General features: G+C 37.1%; 1 protein-coding gene across 2 annotated transcripts in view; it reads right to left on the reverse strand.

Moving 5' to 3' along the window:
* shep (RNA binding motif single stranded interacting protein alan shepard) overlaps window positions 1-21374 on the reverse strand; it is a 1233958-nt gene that overhangs the window by 716003 nt on the left and 496581 nt on the right. The window lies entirely within an intron of this gene.

Consider the following 21374-nt stretch of genomic DNA (forward strand, 5'->3'; position numbering starts at 1 on the left):
TCGCTGCATCTCGATACGTTTAACTTTATTGATGTCGTTGTATAGCAGATACAGCTTGTGACGAGTTGTTGCTTTGTTTTTAAAGTGCTTACTTAAGCCAAAGTAGCATCTGTTGGCCAATACAATTCTCCTTTTTATTTCACAACTGATGTCGTTTGTTGTCTTTACGGCGGTGCCGAGGTATACGAAGTCTTTTACTACCTCAAAATTATAGGAACCAACTTCAACAGTTGGTCGAATCTCAATGGACGCATTGCGCGTCGACACCATCAACTTGGTCTTCTCGCCGTTTACCGCCAGACCCACTTTAGCAGATTCTCCTTCGACCCTCATAAAGGTATCGGTTACTTCTTTTACTGATCGTCCCATGATGTCTATATCATCAGCATAAGCAAGTAACATGTGGCTATTGGTGTAGATTGTGCCACTTCTTTTGGCGTTTGCCTCTCGTATAACCTTTTCTAGCAGGATGTTGAAAAGATCACACGAAAGGCTGTCTCCTTGGCTGAAACCTCTTTTGGTACAAAACTCTTCGGAGAGGTTCTTTCCTATTTTAACTGAAGATCTTGTGTCAGTTAGAGTCATTTTACAAAGCCGAATGAACTTTGCGGGAATACCAAATTCAGACATGGCTTGGAATACCTTTGAACGTAGCGGGATGTCGAAGGCTGCTTTATAATGTACAAAAAGGTGGTAGGTGTCGATCTACATCACTTAGGTCTTCTCCGGGATTTTCCGCAGGGTAAATATCTGGTCAGTGGTGGACTTGCCAGGTCTAAAGCCGCATTGGTATGGTCCAATTATTTCGTTGACCATGGGCTTTAGTCGTTCGCACAATATCCCTGACACGATCTTGTAGGCGATAGGGAGAAGACATATGCCCCTATAGTTGGAGCATAAAGTCTTATCCTCTTTCTTATGGTCGGGACACAGGATGCTCAGGTTCCAATCGTCGGGTAGGCGTTCTTCCTGCCAGATGGTGCTAACTAGCTGATGAATACACCTTATCAGCGTGTCGCCTCCGGTTTTAAACAGCTTGGCTGGTAGGCCATCAGCTCCTGCGGCCTTATTATTCTTCAGCCGGTTTATTGCTGTCTTTACCTCATCTTGGTCGGGTGGTATTCATTCAATACCATCTTCTGGGATTGGATCTGTGGTATCTTCGTCGACTTCGCTACTATTGGATACCAGCAGATTGGAGAAATGTTTCTTTCATATTCTGAGCACGCTATCTGTATCTGTTACCTGATTACCTTGCTGGTCTCTACAGGAGGATGTGCCTGCACCAAAGCCATATGTTTGATGTTTCACTCTTTGGTAGAATTTTCGGACTTCATTCTGGCTCCTGTACATTTCGATTTGTTCACACTTCCGCTTTTCTATTTCTCTCTTCTTCTTGAGGAAAAGGCGTTTCTCTTCTCTCCTTTTCTCCCGATATCTCTCTCGTGCGCTACGCGTTGCTACTGGTTGTAAAGTAGCTCTATATGCCGCATTTTTCTCTTCGGTAGCAGCATGACACTCCTGGTCATACTATGAATTCATTTGTCTCTGGTAGCCAGGTATTGATTTTGCGGCTGTTTGCATGTAGTTTCGCCATTGTCCTGATATGTTATCGGGACGAGGAGTGCTTTGATTAAGCAGTTGGGCCAGTTGAGTGGAATATGCTGTGAATATCTGTTGTGATTGCAGCTTACCGATGTCCAACTTCCGTGTTGTGTCTGTTCGCACTTTGTTTGCTACGTTTAATCTGGTACGTACCTTTGCTGCAACAAGGTAGTGGTCCGAGTCTGACGCCTCTCCTAGACTGACCCTTCAGGGTCATGCTGCTTCCAAACACAAAAACGATACAAATACAAACATATGTATACTGAAATTACAGTCGCTAGCCGGAACTCTTATATGGTGGGGTTCTGAGTCTATCCGGTTCGAAAGAACCTGCCCCGTGAATTTAAATCTCATAGTACAATCTAAACATCGTGGGAAGAATTGGGGTCAGGTGCTCTTTTTAGGCGCTCGTTGAATATTTCTTGAAAGTATTACAAAAAATCTACCTACCTATTTGTATGTGACGAAGTCACTTGAGCTCTTTGGTTGTGGTATTTACGTATTTTTTATATTTTTATTATAAATTCCAATCGTCGTGTCTTATGGTGACATATAATCTGGAAACAACGATGTTGGTTTTATGTGATTTGAAATATAATATTTAACATTTTTCAAAGAGGAATTGAATCGCAAGAGCTAAACATGTAGAAAACACAATAATTTTCTTGCTTCCAACTTCGTTGTTTGTGACCAAGATATTCCGATTTCATCTCACCATTACCATTACTTTGGCTGTGTTCTTTCCAATCACCAAAAGAGTAAAACATTGATGTTTGTTACTTTGTCCCATTTGAGTGAGGTGAGGGAATGAGGGATGGTAATATCAAACCAATGAACTAGGAGACAGCACAAATCGAATTCACTAAGGACATCATTACAAAGAAGTATCGAATCGCTGCATCAAAGCAACCACACAAACAACCACCAGCATCAACAACAACAGTGATTTGCTGTTTTGCATAGATTCTCGAATTTCTCTAAGTGAATGTAAAGACCGACCAAAGAAAGGAATAACAAAATGAGAAAGGGACATACTCAAATAGCACCATTCCAGCAAACACACACACACAGTCACAGTGATAAATCACAGATACGAAAAGTCTTCATTACAAATGATAATACCCTGTCGCCCCGTATTTTTGTTGTGGGAACGAAAGCTACAGTTTGGAAACTTTGGTCTCAGCTTTAGGTTTCCTTTGAGGTGTTCGTTCTTTCATCTTCTGCTTTACTAAAATTATAGGGTTTCAGATTGTTCAACGTGCACTTTTGATTGGAAAGCAACTGATTTAGAGATTAAATGAAATTTGATGTCTACATGTCTCTTGAGTTTTGCATATTTTAAATTTTGCATCTGCCAAAGTGAATTGTTTGTATGTAATGAAAAGATATATTATGGTAACGATGGAAGAGAATTACAATTGGAAATTAGGAATAGGAACTTAAATTAATAATAATAACAAGTCGTTAAGTTCGACCGGGCCGAACTTTGTATACCCTCCACCATAAAAAAAAGTCTTAATTAAAATGGAATAATTAGGGTCCTTTCACAATTTTAGGTGTAACAACTTTTCGACAATGGTGAGTATATTAAAAACCCCGAAGACAGATGCGCCGTGAGTCGAACTTCCGCGTTATGGCGTGATGAAGTTTTTGCAAGAGACCCTGTACGCCATCATTAATTAGCATTATATCTTTGTTTGTTGTTTTTGTAGAGCACTTAAGCAACAGTGAACAAATACATAACGCTAATTCATGATGGCCCACAGGGTCTCTAACAAAAATTTCATCACGCCATAACGCGGAAGTTCGACTCACGGCGGATCTGTCCTTCGGGGTTCATAATATACTCACCAAGGCCTTTCTTCCCCAAGAGGAATTTTTCGTGCCCCAGACTTTCACCTCCATTTTGTTGCACTGTGTTATCTAATCTAAAAAATGTGTTCAGCTAGGTGAAAGGTACCACCTACGGGGCTATATCAAAGAGTCAACCTATCTTTACATTTTTTGGCGGAAAAGTTTTATAGCTGCAGGGAACTTCAAGATTCAAATTGAGGGTAGTTTCATCAAAACAATGTAGACCCTCAAAAATGGACCCCTGTTGACGAATTTTAGTGAAGAAATTTCGTGACCACTGAAAATTCCCGAAAATCGGGAGGTAAAGTTATACGGGGGGATATACCAAAACATGGACCTATATTGACGATTATTTTTGAATAGACAAAATTGTAGCTAAAATTCTCAAAATACCGATCATTACAGATAGTTCGGTTAAAAATTGTAGCTAAAATTCTCAAAATACCGAAAATCAGGAGGTACCGATATATGGGGGCTATACCAAAACATGGACCTATATTGACGATGTTTCGTGGAGATGTTTCATGACCACTAAGAACCTCAAATGTCAAATTACAGCTAGTTCGGTAAAAAATTTTAACGAAAATGCTCAAAACACCGAAAATCGGGAGGTACGGTTATAAGGGGGCCATACCAAAGCATGGACCTATGTTGACGATGTTTGGTGGAGATGTTTCATGACCACTGAGAACCTCAAATGTCAAATTGCAGATAGTTCGGTTACAAATTGTGGCTAAAATTCTCAAAATACCGAAAATCGGGAGGTACCGTTATATGGGGGCTATACCAAAGCATGGACCTATGCCCATATCCTTTGGGATATAAGTTTGTTGATCACTAGGAACCCTAAGTGCCAAATTATAGCTTATTCGGTCTGCAAATGTGGCGAAGAACGTCAAAATACCTCAAATCCGGAGGTACCGTTATATGGGGGCTATACCAAACAGTGGACCGATATAGCCCATCTTCGAACTTGACCTGCCTATGGAAAAAAGACCCACGGGTGCAAAATTTCAGCACTCTATCTCAATTATTGCGGACGCTAGAGTGATTACAACAGACGGAGAGACGGACATGGCTAGATCGTCTTAGAATGTTATCCTGATCAAGAATATATATACTTTATAGGGTCGCAAATGATTAGTTCGATGTGTTACAAACGGAATGACAAACTTAATATACCCTCCATACTATGGTGGAGGGTATAAAAAAGAGTGCAATGAGATGGGAAAAGGCTCCTTTTTTACAATCGTATTATTTTTTTAACCATGAAAGGAAACAACATTGAATATTTCAATATACAGTGGCGGCCAAAACTAAAGCACACCCTCAGTACATTTTTTAAAATGATAATTTTTTTTAAGAAACAAGGCTGTATTTTTTTTATTTATTAAAAACAGATAAGAACGGCGTTAAGTTCTTGTTATACCCTCCACAATGAGTTTTATTGAAGTAAAATAGAGCAATTAGTTTTCTTTCGTTTATAAAAAATACTAAATACCAAATTTCAGCAAGTTCGGTAAAACAATGTGGCTAACCTTCAAAATACCGAAGTTCGGGAGGTACCGTTCCATGGGGGCTATATCAAAACGCCCAACTATACCTAAAAAATTCTGGCGGATAGTTTTTAAACTCAAAGATGACTAAATACCAAATTTCCGATATTTCTGTAAAACCTTTAAAATACCGAAAATCAAAAGGTACGCTTCTCGGGGGTACATAGGAACCCGCGGACCTATACTGATAATTATCTTCTGGAATATTTTATAACCCCATTAAAGACTAAATAACAAATTTGAGTCTTTCGGTGGGATATTGACGTCACAACCTTCAGAATAACGAACATCGGGAGGTATCGTTCAATGTGGGCTAAATCGAAACGTGGACCTATACCACAACAAGGACTAAATACCAAATTTCAACTATTTTGGTGGGTTGCTGTGGCCTTACTTACTTACTTAGATGGCTTTTATATTAACAAAACGTCTTGTTCCATAAGTCGAACTAAGAATAGATTTCCAAACGCACCGATCTTTTGCTTTACTTCTCCAATTTCGGATGCCATGTTTTGTGATATCTTCTTCAAATTGGCCTTTCCATCGGAGTTTTCTCGTATTCAAATGCCTTTTTAGCGGGGGCATCTTTATCCATCCTGCTGACATGGCCATGCCAACGCAATCGTTGTAGTTCGATACGTTTTACTATGTCGGTCGGCTGGTATAGCTCGTGGTTCATACGACGTCGGTATTCACCGTCAACGCATATTGGTCCATAAATCTTTCGAAGAAATTTTCTCTCAAACATACCAAGTTCTGCCTCATTTGCTTTCGCAAGTACCCATGCTTCAGATCCATACATAAGTACGGGTAGTATCAGTGTCTGGTAGAGTGTAAGTTTTGTTTGACGAGAAGTGGTTTCGTTTTATTTATGGCGGAGCCGAGGTAAGTAAAGTCATTTACTACCTCAAAATGGTAGTTCTGAACATTAACAGTTGGTCCGAGTCTACTGAACGTCTTGCGTGTTGATACCATAAACTTTGTCTTATCGCCGTTGACTGCCAGACCCACTTTGGCAGACTCTTTTTCAATTCTCGCAAAGGTGGCTGTTACGGATCGAGTTGATCGACCTATTATATTAATATCGTCTGCGTAGGCCAGTAACATTATATCCTTATTGTATATAGTGATATATTTTTTTCTCTATCGGTATATACATTCGCTTCTCGTATGACCTTTTCCAATAGAATGTTAAATAGGTCACACGATAGGTTGTCACTTTGCCTGAAACCTCGGTTTGTTTCAAAAAATTTCGAGAAGTTATTTCCTACTTTGACAGCTGATCTTGTATTAGCCAATGTCATCCTGCATAATCTTATAATTGTTGCAGGGATACCAAACTCAGACATGACTTGGAACACATTTGATCGAATTGGGCTGTCGAATGCGCCTTATAGTCGACGAGCAGGTGGTATGTGTCGATCTGTCTTTCGTGGGTCTTCTCCAGTATTTGGCGCAGTGTGAAGATTTGGTCAATTGTCGATTTACCAGGTCTAAAACCGCATTGGTATGACCCGATTATGTTATTATCTTATCTTTTTTTCTGAAAATTCGCTTCTCCTCTCTCCTCTTCCCTCGATATTTTTCTTTCGCGCTTCGTGTAGCTACTGAATGCAGGGTTGCTCTGTATGCCGCGTTCTTTTCTTCAGTAGCATTACGGCACTCCTGATCGTATCATAGATTTTTAGGTGGTAGTTTTTGGTACCCAAGCACAGATTTTGCGGCAGTTTAAAGTGAGTGGGCTATTCTTTGTCATTGCGCTTCCATATTATAGGGACAAGGAGTGCTGTCTTCCAGCACGTGAATCAGTTGAGCGGAATAGGCTTGTGCTATCTTTTGTGTTTGCAGCGTCTCGACATCCAGCTTCCGTCCTGTGTTAGATCGCACTTTTGCCGCAACATTAAGGCGAGTGCGTACCTTTGCTGCTACAAGGAAAGTGTCCGAATCGATGTTCGCTCCTCAAATCGATCGGACACCTAACCCACTGGACGAGTGTCTTTCTTCTATCACAACATGATCGATCTGGTTTCTTGTTTTCCCACATGGTGATATCCACGTGGCCTTGTGTATGTCGAGGTGTTGGAATCTGGTAATGCTCACTACCATTCCGTTGTCGGATGTTACCTCACGAAGGCTGAACTTTCCGATCGTGGGACCAAAAATATTTTCTCTCCGAATTTTAGCATTAAAATCTTCTAGAACAATCTTAATGTTTTTTCATAGTAGGCGGTGTTTTGACGGGTGAGTTACTAACCCAACGCCCAATCCAAGTTTTTAACGTTCTTATGGGTGAACGCGCGGCACATGTTAGCTCACTACCTTTGACGGATGTTAAAGGCAGCTCCCCAGGTGACACCACGGGGAGGCCAGTGTCCACTTGAGATGAAAGAGGGACCAAGATAAATCCTGGGCTTTGCCATATTAAAGCCGGTCAAGACCGTTGCTTGGTATCATTCATCCCCTATGTCACCCCGTTGCTGTGGCCACAACCTTCAAAATACCGAAAATCAGGGGTACCTTTCTATGGAGGCTATATGAAGGCCTGGACCTAAACCGACCATTTTTGGGAGAAAGTTTTATACCCCCAACGAAGACTAAGTACCAAATTTCAACCTTTTCGGTGTGATAAGGAGGCTAAGACTTTCAAAATACCGAAAATCGGGAGTACCGATATAAAGGGGTACGATTTAATACGCATTATGTCCTTCTTAAAATAATGGGTTAGAAAGGAAATTTGTAACGCTGGGTATAGTTGCCAGGTTTCCCACGAGGATCCACTCTCCTAAGCCTAAATTCTTATTTCATTTTGATCACTAAGAGAGCGTTGATAATGCACTCTGCATAAGTAGACAAGCAATGTCCGTTTGTCCAGTCTATCTGTATCTTATATTGATGAGAGTACACCGCCCTAAGCTGTACTCCTCGCTATTACTTTCCTAATGGTCATCTCTCCAATGTTTGATTTTATTTATCCAAGTGTTCAGGATTTCTGACATATAAACGTTACAGAGTGAGAGGTGACTTGATTCAAGGTTTACATTATTGAAAGCTCCATCTATTCTTGTCAATGTAACCAATCACCTCATAAAGAGCTGTTTCTACAGATTTGTCTTTAATACAGGCATGTTGCAAATTGTATAGGCATGTTGCGTATTGTATGTTGTGTCCACCTGGCTCCTTATCTACAAATCAAGCTATCTATCGATTGTCTTGAGGAGAAAGGAATATAGGTTTATTGGTCTGTAGTCGTTCTTCACAAAGTGACTTGGTTTTCCTGCTTTCGGGATGTAAAGGTAACATTCATCTCTCACCAATCACGACGACTTTGACTGTATACCACCTAGCAAAAGTGAGGTAATGACAGCAACTAATAGGGGATGCCAGCTGAACTGCGCAGGATATGGCGGTGACATGCTCATAATGAGGATGGATCAGTTGAGCTGAGGGAACGCGCACTCAGTCTACTATGTCTCGTGCACAATAAAGAACACAATACATGTGTAAGCCACCTACAGATGCATATTTCTCCCATCCATCGCATAGAAAGTGCTTTCGTATTGGAGGAGAAAGTAACAATTCAGCGCGTTCGATGCTTAAAGGTCTTCTGTAAGATATCTTAAATACATACATAGAATACCCATAAAAGGTTACTTTTAATTGAAGACCTGAAATATAAAATATTGTAATCAAATAAAACTGAAAATTCCAATTGGTGGGAAATACAATATCTAACATTTTTCAAAGAAGAATTGAATCGCTAGAACTAAACATGTAGAAAACAATATAATTTTCTTGCTTTCAGCTTCGTTGTTTGTCATCAAGATATTCCGATTTCATCTCAGCATTACCATTACTTTGGACTGTGTTCCTTCCAATCACCAAAAGAGTATAACATTGATGTTTGTTACTTTGTCCCATTTGAGTGAGGTGAGGGAATTAGTACTTTGGACTGTGTTCCTTCCAATCACCAAAAGAGTAAAACATTGATGTTTGTTACTTTGTCCCATTTGAGTGAGGTGAGGGAATTAGGGATGGTAATATCAAACCAATGAACTAGGAGACAGCACAAATCGCATTCACAAAGGATATCATTGGGGGCTAAATTTGGCATTTCTTTTAAAAATTGGAGGAGAAAAGTAACTATACAGCGAGTTTAGTGCTTACAGGTCTTCTAAAAGATATCTTAAATACATACATAGAATACCCATAAAAGGTTACTTTTTATTGAAGACCTGAAATATAAAATATTGTAATCAAATAAAATTGAAAATTCCAATTGGTGCACTTGCATAAAACATTCAGTCCGAACGCACTTAACCCATTTCGTACTTGGTGTTCGATTTTTCGAACAGTAAAATCAAAATTTCTACCTGACTTAGATGAGGTTCCAATATGGACTCAATCGGTCCACTCCTTCGGGTACCTCCCACGGAAAATTTCGAAAAAGTTCAGTTTAGGACCTGCTCTCGAATCGCTTTGATTTTTATTGTAGAAACTTGTATTCATTGTCCCCTATACGATGGTATAAGTTTGATCAGGGGCAAGTCCACACTTCCTGAGAAAATACCCTGAAAGTTGCAACAAAAACGCCTATGACACCGTGAGTAGTGGTTGTAGCGCAAAATAACTCTCGAACGGATCTGACGATTCGGTCCAAAAAGTTGCATTCGTAATTTTTTGTCCAAACTAATACCCTAGACAGACGGCAAAGTTAATTTGCATTAAAAATTCCTTAATTTGAATTAACTTTTTACCCTGACAGACGATAGTTTCTGCATTTATGAAACAGCTGTTTGTGTTGTTTGTTTGTACCCAGCAGACCATTTATAAAGTTTTACAAAAGTTCGCCGAAATATGCGAAACAAATATACTTTCTACCATTGACTTTTTCACCACGATAATGCAAAAATAAATTTAATTTATTCGCGATATTTTTGAGTCGTTTTTAATATTAAAAAATGGAAATGGAAAAATGGAATGGAAAAAATGGAAAGGGAACTGATGAAGTTGTTTGGTGACAACTGAAACTATAGTATTCCCTACCCTTCGCCCGCAACTAATCACTTTCATATCCACTTTAAAATATTTTGTTGTTTTGCTGAAATAAACACAAAGATGTAAAATTCTGCAGTCCAACAATAAAAAACGCCAACAACAATAATAGGCATCAGCACGGCCTTGTTGACCAATGCGTAATGCAAAAACAACTTTCTTGTTGTTTTTACCCCCGCTTATTGAAGCAACATTCCTATGTTCGTATTCTTTGTGAAGCAAAGACGACATAAAAACAGTGGTGGATATGAAATTCTTTAGTTCGACTCAAATTGTAGGGTAAACAGCTTTAGGGCCATACAGCAAACTTCTCATTTTATTTAATTTGCTAGATGGCTTTATTGACCTGTTTATCGATACAGAGTCGGCGAAAAAGGGAACTGATGAAGTTGTTTGGTGACAACTGAAACTATAGTATTCTCTACCCTTCGCCCGCAACTAATCAATTTCATATCCACTTTAAAATATTTTGTTGTTATTCAAACAATTGAATTACAACAAAATATGGACTCAAGCTGAAATAAACACAAAGATGTAAAATTCTGCAGTCCAACAATAAAAAACGCCAACAACATTAAAAAATGTCGCAAAACTCTAAAGGAACATTTGAAGAAGATATTATTTTCGATAGAATTGGTATGGTGGGTAATGAAATGCTTTTGAAAATAAAAATTTTAAAAATAGATTTGATAGAAAGCGCGAAAAACGATTAGCTGCTTTTCTATTCGAGAACTACTACTTATTTGAAAGAAACTCGAAAATTTCTGATTTGTTTTCCTATTTTATTTTCTTAAACATGGAAATTTGACAAAAGACAATTGATTTTCAATGCAAATTGTGTCTCAGAGCTCTCTCTCCTACATGAATATGGGCTCTCTTTTACAGCATTGCCATATTGAAATACCTAAATTCAGTTTTAATTTCCTTTGATTTTGTGCATTAAGAATGTGGATAATGCACGAATTAATTTGAATTAAGGCAGTTAATGCAAATTAACGCTGCCGTCTGTCTAGGGTATAAGCTTCAGTTCGAAGATAAGCCATATCAGTCCACTGCTTCAGGTACCTCCCCCACAATAGTTCAAAAATGTTCGGAAAAATTGTGCGCACGTTAACTCTTGGTGGGAGCGAAAGATTTGGTGCATACTTTGCACATCCCAATATATCTACCGGATATCGATCAGGTTCGGATATGGAGTATATTTGTCCACTCCTTCGGGTACCTCTTACACCAAATGTTATGCACGATATCTCTTAACGGGGCAACCAATTTGGTCCAAACTTTGGACCCCCTAATATTTTGCCCAAATTTAGTTTAACTTCTAAAATTGCCCATATCTGCATAAGGTACTTCCCCAACAAAAATACGACATTTGTGTCTAAGTACAGTTTAGTGTTCGAAGATCCTTTGGAAATGTATACCGATGCTGTTCGTTATGGTCCTGTTTAAAGCGATATTATGTTTTCCGTAGACAAGTCCATGCTTCCTAGCATACTGGTCAAAAAGTTATACGATGACCCACTGAAATGACTAGTGGGCGCGATATCTATCGAAAAGATATGACTCCCGAAATAAGTTCCACTTCTATAATGGACCAAGTCGGTCCATTCCTTTAAATACCCCTCCGCAACACTTTTGAACTAATCCACATGCTTTTCACATAGGCTGAGTGTAACCTCTGTCGGCAAAGCCGACTGATACTTTTTTACTTGTTATACCCTCAGCCTTTAGGCTAAGGAGGGTATATACACTTTGATACGATGAAAATGTGCCTCATCGAAATAATGGTTTTAGACCCCAAGTATGTTTGGACGAAATGTGTTTCAGACAATTTGGAGTCGATCTAGCCATGTCCGTCCGTCTGTCTGTCTGTCTGTCTGTCTGTCCTGCTGGCTGGAGCGCACGATAACTCTCGAACGGATGAACCGATTCGGTTCAAATTTTGGCTTTCGTAATATTTTGCCCAAACTTAGTTTAAGTTCGAAGATGAGCTAAATCGGTCCACTCCTTCCGGTACCTCCTCCACAAAAGTTCGAAAATGTACGGAAAGTTTGTGCGCACGATAACTCTTGAAGGGAGTGACCGATTTGGTCCATACTTTGTATAGCGTAAACTATCTACCAGAGTAAGGTGAGGTTCCAATATGGTCTCAATAGGTCCACTCCTTCAGGTACCTCCCACACAAAATTTCAGAAAAGTTCAGTTTAGGGTCATTTCTCGTATCGCTTTGATTTTTTGTTTTAGCAACTTGTATTCACTGCCCTCCGTACGACGGTACAAGTTTCATCAGGGGCAAGTCCATACTTCCTGAGAAAATAGCATGAAAGTTGCAAAAAACCCCTATGACACCGTGTGAGGTGGTTGGAGCGCAAGATAACTCTCGAACGGATCTGCAGATTCGGTCCAAAATATGGCCTTAGTAATATTTTGTCCAAACATAGTTTAAGTTTGAAGATAAGCCAGATCGGTCCACTCCTGCAGGTACCTTCCCCACAAAAGTTCAAAAATGTTCGGAAAAATTGTTCGTACGGTAACTCTTGAAGGGAGTGGCCGAATTGGTCCACACTTTACACATCCTAATATATCTACCAGATATAGATCAGGTTCAAATATGGACTATATTTGTCTACTCCATCCGGTACCTCCCACACAAAATTTCGGATAAGTTTACTTTTAGACCTAATACCGAATCACTTTGATTTTTGTTGAATCAACTTGCTTACGATTACGATGATAAAAGTTTTAGGGGAAAGTCCATACTTCTTGAGCAAACAGTCAGAAGAGTGTAAAAACCCCCTATTGCACCATATGTTGTGCCTGGAGATCCACTTCCATAACGGTCAATGTCGATCCATTCCTTTTAGTATCTCCTCCGCAAAACTTTTGATCTTTAATCCTAATTAATATTTTTGTCGGTTCAAACGCCCAAAAAAATAACCCCCTAAATACAGACGTATTTTGGGAAAGAATTGTTTCAATATACACAAGCTGAGGGTATATCTCTGTCGGCAAAGCCGACTGATACTTTTTTACTTGTTTTATTTATATTTTGGATACTTTTTAAATTAATTTTTAAAAAAATATAACAAAAATTAAATTTAAAAAGTAATGATGGGGAATTATTGCCGATATATGTTACAAAATATAAAGAACATGATTTACATGCGCAAGCGCGGCATTACATATGTGCAAAGCTGACTGTTCGAAATTTCGAGCACTGGTACTTGTCCTATATGTCGGTGGGTATATCAAAACGTGGAAATGTACTGACAAATTGGGGGAAAAGATATTATATACAAGACTAAAAAACCCCATAAAATCGGGAGGTACTGTTCTACGGACACTATATAAAACGTGGACCTGTACTGACAAATTTCTGGAGGAATGTTTAGTAGCACCAAAGAAGACTAAATATGTATTAAATTTATCCCTGAAAAAACCAAAAAATAGGGCCGTACCGTTCAATAGGAGTAATCAAAAACGTGGACCAGTACTGACACATTTCGGGGAAAAGTTTTGTAGGCCCAAAGAAGACTCAATACCAATCTTCAAGCATTTTTTCATACTAAAAAAGGATAAAATAAATCAATAAAACAGCAAGTAATTCAACATTTTTTACTTCTATACATATAGGATAATCGCCAGTGTTCGAAATTTCGAACACCATTTGCCGGGAAAACGAAAAATCGGAAATTTTTTTGAGCATATTTTTGACATAAGTGGTTCTAATTACCATTAAAAAGTATTCTTTTGTTAAAAAAAATTAAAAATTGTCTATGGACGATATGGGTTAAGGCCCTTTTTCTAGTTTCATAATTCATATGGTGCTTTGATTGTGCAACAAACAACTAAATGAACATTCAAACTAAACGCTTAAATAAAATTTAAGGCCGACCATGAGATTGTGCCGAAAAAAAAAAACACAAGCAATAAGTATGGTCATAACATAAATGTGGCAAGAGTAACATTTTCTCACCAGCGGGAAGGGCAAAAATACAATTTTGTGTGTGGGCTTTTAATGGAGATATACCAAAACGAGCTATCGTTATTTGCCTACTGCGTACACACACCCACACTCCTATTTCTCTATGTTTGATACATTATTTGTGCTGGGCCAAAAATTTATGGCCAATACATGCAATCATAAAATGGGCTTTAGGCAAAAAGGGTATAAGAAAAGTGGCCAACCACCAACCTACCAACCAGTTCTACATTTCCATATTTTTCCTGCTACTGGGCGCACTTCATGAGAATTGCTACCAACCGTTATTGTTGATGGTTGGTGTACAGAACATGAGGCGTTATTGTAATAGCTGCGATTCGTTGTATCTGTGTTTCTGGAAAAATGTATGCCTTTGGGGCATTCATAAAATTAGATATTACCGAGCGAACAAGTCTTGTTGGTGGTACATTAGAAGAAAGAACGAACGAACAGACAGACACACGGACGGAAGGAAGGAAGGAAAAAGATGTGGATGTGGAGTGCAGTTTGCAACAGCTAAAGTTTGTCTGTCGGTTACAAGTTTGTTCGCTCTGGAGTTGTGCTTGTTGTACTCTGAAGAATTTATGGCAATTGGCTGCTGGTGATTTGAAAATGCTTAAAGACAAATCACAGTGCTGCCGTTGTTGTATGTATGTTTTGAGTTTTTTGCAACCACTACCTTTAATTTATTCCCCAATTCCACGGAGATGAGACATCACTGTAATGCAATGAAGAAGGTTCCAGTGGAGTTTATTATTAAAGTGGAACAAAAAAAACGGAACTAAATTTATTTCAACATATTATTTAATAAATAGTACTTGGTAATGTGTATAGAGGTCTTACAGAGCTTGGATCAATATTTTGGTTGACCAGAGAAAATAGAGGTTCTAGAGATATTTTTCAACAAAATTTAACTTAGATACAGTTTTACATGTTGGTAACTGTTAATTCAGTATCTTATTATTCCGCATCGCGTCACAAATACACAGGAAGTATAGAATATACAAAATATGAGGTACTAGGGGACCCGGCGAACTTCGTCTCGCAGTTTGTTAGGTGCAGAACACAACTGAAAATCGGGACTAAGATATATTTTTTAACACGTTTTGCGATGTAAATAAAAATATTTGGTAGCACAGTTGAAGCAAAATAATATCATAACACCCCTATTCGTTTCATAATCGAATGTTTTCTGAAATTCTTGTTTTCACCACTGAATACGATATTTCACTCAAGCAATTGAATACGAAGGAAGGAATGCGATCGTAGGAATTTAAATTTAATGCTAAATATAGTGCTTATTTAAATTTGCGTTTCAATCAATTAACCTATTTTGAGCAGAGGGATACGATCGTTATCAGGTAACCACCTTCGTCTACTTTTTTCTGACTTCTCTGTTTAACGTGATCTCCCGAATTCTACTTGCATTGCAAATTCGGAATTAGACGCAATGTCTCTGGTAACACGAACAAATGCGGTAATTTAATTTTGATTGGGACTGTACAATCCAGTACTTGATAAATTGATCCTTGTTAGCAGAGCTATTCTATTAGTTGCCGTTCTTTGTGTGTTTCGGATGCTTGAAGTCTTGTCACACTAACACGTGACGTGTCGATTACTTAGTCACCCTATATTTAATCTCGACGTAAATAACATTGTCAAATTAATATAACAAACAAATTAACGTTTAATAAGTATTTACCTACTTATGTCGCCCGATAATTAATATACACTGACGTGGACAGTAGAATAGAACACCTAAATTTCTGTTAATGTTAGCTTATTTATCCCGAAGCGAATGAATCTACGTTTTTAATGATTTTCTGATCATTTTTCCGATAGTACTATGAAAAATAGGCATTTATTTTCGGTCATCAGGATAGAACAGTCATTTTATTTTCGTGAATTGTGGAGATATTAACACCGAATTTTCTTTCAGTCGATAAAGCGGGACTTTCTAATCATTTTTCACCAATAAAACCATATAAATAATTCCGCTGACGCCGAAATAACAGCGTAAACGGGTTTAAATTGACAGATAATAGAAACATCTCGGAATATCAATAAGAGGCGCGCAGCTATGTCATATTTCTTCACAATAAGATGAAATATGACACAGACAACCTCGACGGATACATTCCAGTACTGCGGATGCTCGGAATATCAATAAGAGGCGTGCAGCTATGTCATATTTCTTCACAATAAGATGAAATATGACACAGACAACCTCGACGGATACATTCCAGTACTGCGGATGCTGATAACATGGAACATTTTTAAAATAAGTATGAAAAACGTCAAAAGTTCTTATAAAAACCTTGATGTTTTGTTCAATAAAATGATTTTTCCGCGAACAAGTCTGCCGTTTAAAGTTTGGACATGTGCTCCACATTTAGAGGAAGATAATCTGATATGAAAACATCCGCTATTTTAATACACTGAGGGAAATTTTAGCACATTTTTCAAATTGAACACACCCTTGGACTAACCCTGCAAAAGGGTTATGCTATATCAGTTGAGAACGGCTGGACCGATTAGGATAATTCTTTCTGTGAAATGTTAGCCATAACCCGACTTAGGTTTTTATGCAAAGAAAACTTTATCACACCCACTTTTACGCCCACTTTTTCATTTTTCAGATTCAATCTTCAAAAAATCCAAAATCAAAATTTACTGAACCGATTTTTCTGAAATTGTCAGTGAATGTACAGGTATGGCCCCCGGATAAAATAGGCCACTTCCCCCATACCCTATTTTTATACCCTACACCAATATGTGGGGAGGGTATTATAAGTTGGTTTTGGCCAAAAAGCTTCTATAAGTGGTATACCAAAAGCAAAACCTGACAATGAAAGTAGAAAATATTACCTTTCTAATTATGTAAATAGGTTCTCGTAGGTGATCAAACAACGAAGATATCACATTAGTCGCAAATAAAACCCAACTTTTCATATTGCGATTTTAATTAAAATGACGAATATCACAGCTTCGGTTGAGGACTTTCCAAAAGCAAAGCCTGACTATGAAAGTAGAAGATCCCATCTTTACAATGATGCAAACTAGGTCGGCGCAGGTGACCAAATAACGGAGATATCGCAATAGACGGTAATACATCCCATTTTTCAATTTTTTTGGAAATCACGCTACAAGTCGCAATTTTAATCGGATCGTCACGAAATTTTGAGAGTTAATGGGTTCTCACAGATGAAGAAGCCTATTGATTTTGGTGATGGTCGGATAATATTTAGGGATCGAAATGGGCAAAAAAATTATTTATATAAAAGACAACGTTTTTTCCAAAGCAAATATCTCAGCGTCTATAAGGGGTATATAAAAAGCAAAGGAAAGTAGAAAATATCACCTTTACAACGATGCAACGTAGGTTGTCGTAGGTGGTCAAACAACGAAGATATCGCAATAGTCGCTAATAGAACCCAAATTTTAATTTTTGCGATTTTTATAATAATGCCGAATATCACACCTTTGGTTGGGGACCATCTAAAAGCAAAGCCTGACCAAGAAAGTAGAAAATCCCATCTTTAAAAATATGCAAAGTAGGTTGGCGTAGGTGGCCAAATAATAGAGATATCGCAATAGTCGGTAATACATTCCTTTTTACACTTTTTCTGCAATCACACTACAGGTCGGAATTTTGATCGGACCATCACGAAATTTTCTCACAGAGATAGAAGCATATTGATGTTGGTGATGTCGATAGTAGTCAAATATAAAATTAAATATTAATTATTTTGGTTCAGTTCGCCTTAAGTCATTTGGTATAAAAGCCATATAGACCCTAACAGAAATGTTTTCGAGTGAAAAGATTATGCACAGAGGTAGTGGTGTAGGGTTTCACATAGTCGACCCCGTGCCGACTATAGCCTTTTCTCACTTGTTTAAAAATGCTATATCACAATTTTTCCTATTTTCAATTTAAATCTTTTCTACAAAAAACTACTGAAATTGTCAGGGAATGTACAGGGAATGGCTCCCGAAAACAGGCTAAATAATGTGTTGAATTCCAGTGGGGCGGGGTACCTCCCCTATGCGATATTTTTAAAAAACGCTATATTTGTAAAAATTATGCATGAATCGGTTTAAAAATTTACGTATTCATCTACAATGTAGGTACTTCTTTAAGGCCTAAAGACCTGACCACGCCTGTTTTTATTTTTTTTAAATATCACTGTGCAACATTTTTAAGGTGATCTTGTGCAAACACTTCGAACTGAGGATTTTTTGAAAGCACAGACCCAAACGACAAGAAACCCTAGTTGGGTTTTGTTGTGTCAGATCCAGCTCGGATTTTATAGCCCCATCTAAACATGGCTAAATATTGAGTTTTTAAAGAAATTCGGGGCTATATCTCTGGAACCAATGCGAATCTTCTTCTGAACTCTGAAGCAAATTTGTAGATAAGGACAAGAATAAAATATTTGAAGAAGTAATGAACTCGAAAAACTACATTTATTGCCTCAAATTTCAAAATATATGCAAAAAGTCCACAATTTTTATACATTTCGCACCGTATCTCCAAAACCGTTAATTTTTTCTGAATATTTTCTTTTGAAAAAATAATCCCTGGAATGTAATACACAACTCTTCAGAACATGTCATTGTTGTAAAATGCCTCTATGCCGTTGTTTTCTGTAAATTTTTCAATGACGATTTAATAAAAATGTTGATAATGTAGTGAAATCCGAAATGCGAGAATAAGCTGTTGGTGTGAACTGTGTTTGAAATACGTGTTGTAAAAGATATGATGCAAAATACCGCTGAAACAACATAAAGTAAGCAGTTTAGAGCTTCAGAATGTTCTAAAGAATTGTTGAGAACTTTATTTGGAAGGTTTTTGCAAAAGGTTACTTGGTTCAACTCCCAATAGTTTAGCCGATACTGACCAGAGTTTCAGCAATTATGTAAAACTTTCTATATTTTATAGATTTTGATGCCCTAGATGGAGTTTTTCTTATGTGGTTTCTTCAAGAGATAAGTTCTACTAGTTTAGGGCTACAATATTGCTAAAGACAGCAAGGCCAAATTCCTATTCGTTTCTGAGATAAAGGCCTGATAAATGCACAAAAGTGAAGATTTAGCCCGGTTTAGATGAGGCCATAAAATCCGAACTGGATCTGACAGGACAAAACCCAACTAGGGTTTTTGTAGTCTAAATATGTACTTTCAAAAAATCCATGCTAGAAGTTGTTTGCATTTTCAGTGTTGCATAGTGTATGTCATAACTCCAATACTACTGGAGGGATTTCCATAAAATATAAAAATATAAAGCAAAATCTCAATGTTTGCCGTTGTTATATATATTTTATGAATTTCGGAAGAGGTGGGGTACCTTCCCCATGCGTTTCTTTTAAACGCTATATGTATAAGCCAATCTTATGATTATATCGGTTTCAGCATACATTTTGGTAGGCAATGCAGTTGTGTGCAGCATATGTACATATTTGGAGCCAAATTAGGGGACCACGCGCACTTTTTATGTTGTTATATCTTGAAAACTGATGACTACGCCCACTCTTTTCAAAACATTGTTTTTCCAAAACTACTGAATCTAATTTCTAGCAATTTTCAGAAAATGTTCAGGAATGTGCCGTGGTTCAAAATGCTATATATTTGTAGACGAATTTCGGGGCCTTTTTATAATCGCTATATTTGCTAAACTTAAACTTATGAGTGCATCGGGTTGCAAATTAGTTTTCAAGACAACGGTGGTTTGCGCCGCCGTTCAAGAAAAACTATATACTCACAAATTTCCCTAAATGGTGAGGTTCAGAGGTCCATCAGCTATGAACAACTAAAATATAGAAGTCTCAATAAGCGGGAGAATTCGACTTAACCATTTTTTAACTTTTATAATTAGTTAGCTTTAGGATAAAGACAGAGACATGGACGATAATAAACTCTAAACAACATAAATTGGCGAAAAAATCCGACAAATTCCGTAAAAGGAAAGAAATATTGGAGACCAAATCTATTGATAAATTTAAATCCTCCTCGGTTTGACAATGGACCAAAGAAGTGAGGTAGAAAATATCTGTTTTTTGCATTGTCAACCATAAAGTCGATAAAAATCTGTCATTAAAACTCATTACAACGGGCCGACAACGCGGACCGCGGTCTGCTTGTATAAAATATAAAATCTAAAGTATAAAATTTGAAATATAAAATACAAAATATAAAATTTAAAATATAAAAAATAAAATATAAAATTTAAAATTTTAAAATTATTATATATTATATAAAATGTTAAATAAAAAATGTACAATATAAAATATTAAAAATATAACGTACAAAATTTAAAATATAAAAAATAAAATATAAAATTTAAAATATGAAAAATAAAATATAAAATTCGCTACATAAAATTTTTTTAATGTAATCTCCTTAGGTCAAAAAGCTCGATTAATTAAATTAATTAAAAATAAAATATGAAATATAAGGTATAAAATATAAAATATATAAGATAAAATAAAAACATAAAACGTACAATAAAAAATATACAATATAAAGTATAAAATATATCATATAAAATATAAACAATAAAAATATAAAACATAAAATGTAAAAAAATATAACAACATATTAGATAAAATAGACATCTCTCATATCAATGAGTTCATACTGGACCTACTGTTTATCGCCGAGTCCGAACGGTGTGTCTTAAAACACCACTTGTAGAGACATTTTGCCTGGCTGAAATACTCAGGAAATGTCGCCAACATTACTGAGGGTTATTTGCCACGGTTCAAAATTTTGTGAAACAATTATATATAATAAATAAGATATAAAATATAATATAATTTATACTGTGGTTTTTCGCGAGAACCTTTATAAATATATACAAGTCAAAATCTGCAATAAGTGCAGTTTTATAAGCATTCACCCACCACCAACTCACTTTTTCACAAATAAATAGCAAAATCGATTTTCGTTTCGCTGTCCACTTAATTTAAAAAACAGAATTGTAAGGAAGCAGCTATAAAAACTGTTTGGAAAAATAAAGAAAAAAGAGAAAGAGAGAACAAAATGAAAATTATGATAATTATAGGTTTGCCATTGGAAGCGATGACAAACGTTGTTTTACAATGTTATTGAAGAAGCCCAACCAACCGTTCCATTCAACAGCCGACTCACCAACCAAGAAATTGCAGCCAGACCATGCTACGTTAAGTAGCACGATTTCGAAGATAGACTAGCTTCGCGAAGCGGACAAAAAGTCATTACAGTCAACTATCGAATGATTTATAATGCCTTACCCAACACTCAATAATAATTCCTTGATGCAAACAAATGATCAGATACCACGCAAT

Source organism: Musca autumnalis, unplaced genomic scaffold, assembly GCF_047663935.1.
Source record: "Musca autumnalis isolate F117 unplaced genomic scaffold, ASM4766393v1 scaffold_4, whole genome shotgun sequence".
Taxonomy (NCBI): Eukaryota; Metazoa; Arthropoda; class Insecta; order Diptera; family Muscidae; genus Musca; species Musca autumnalis.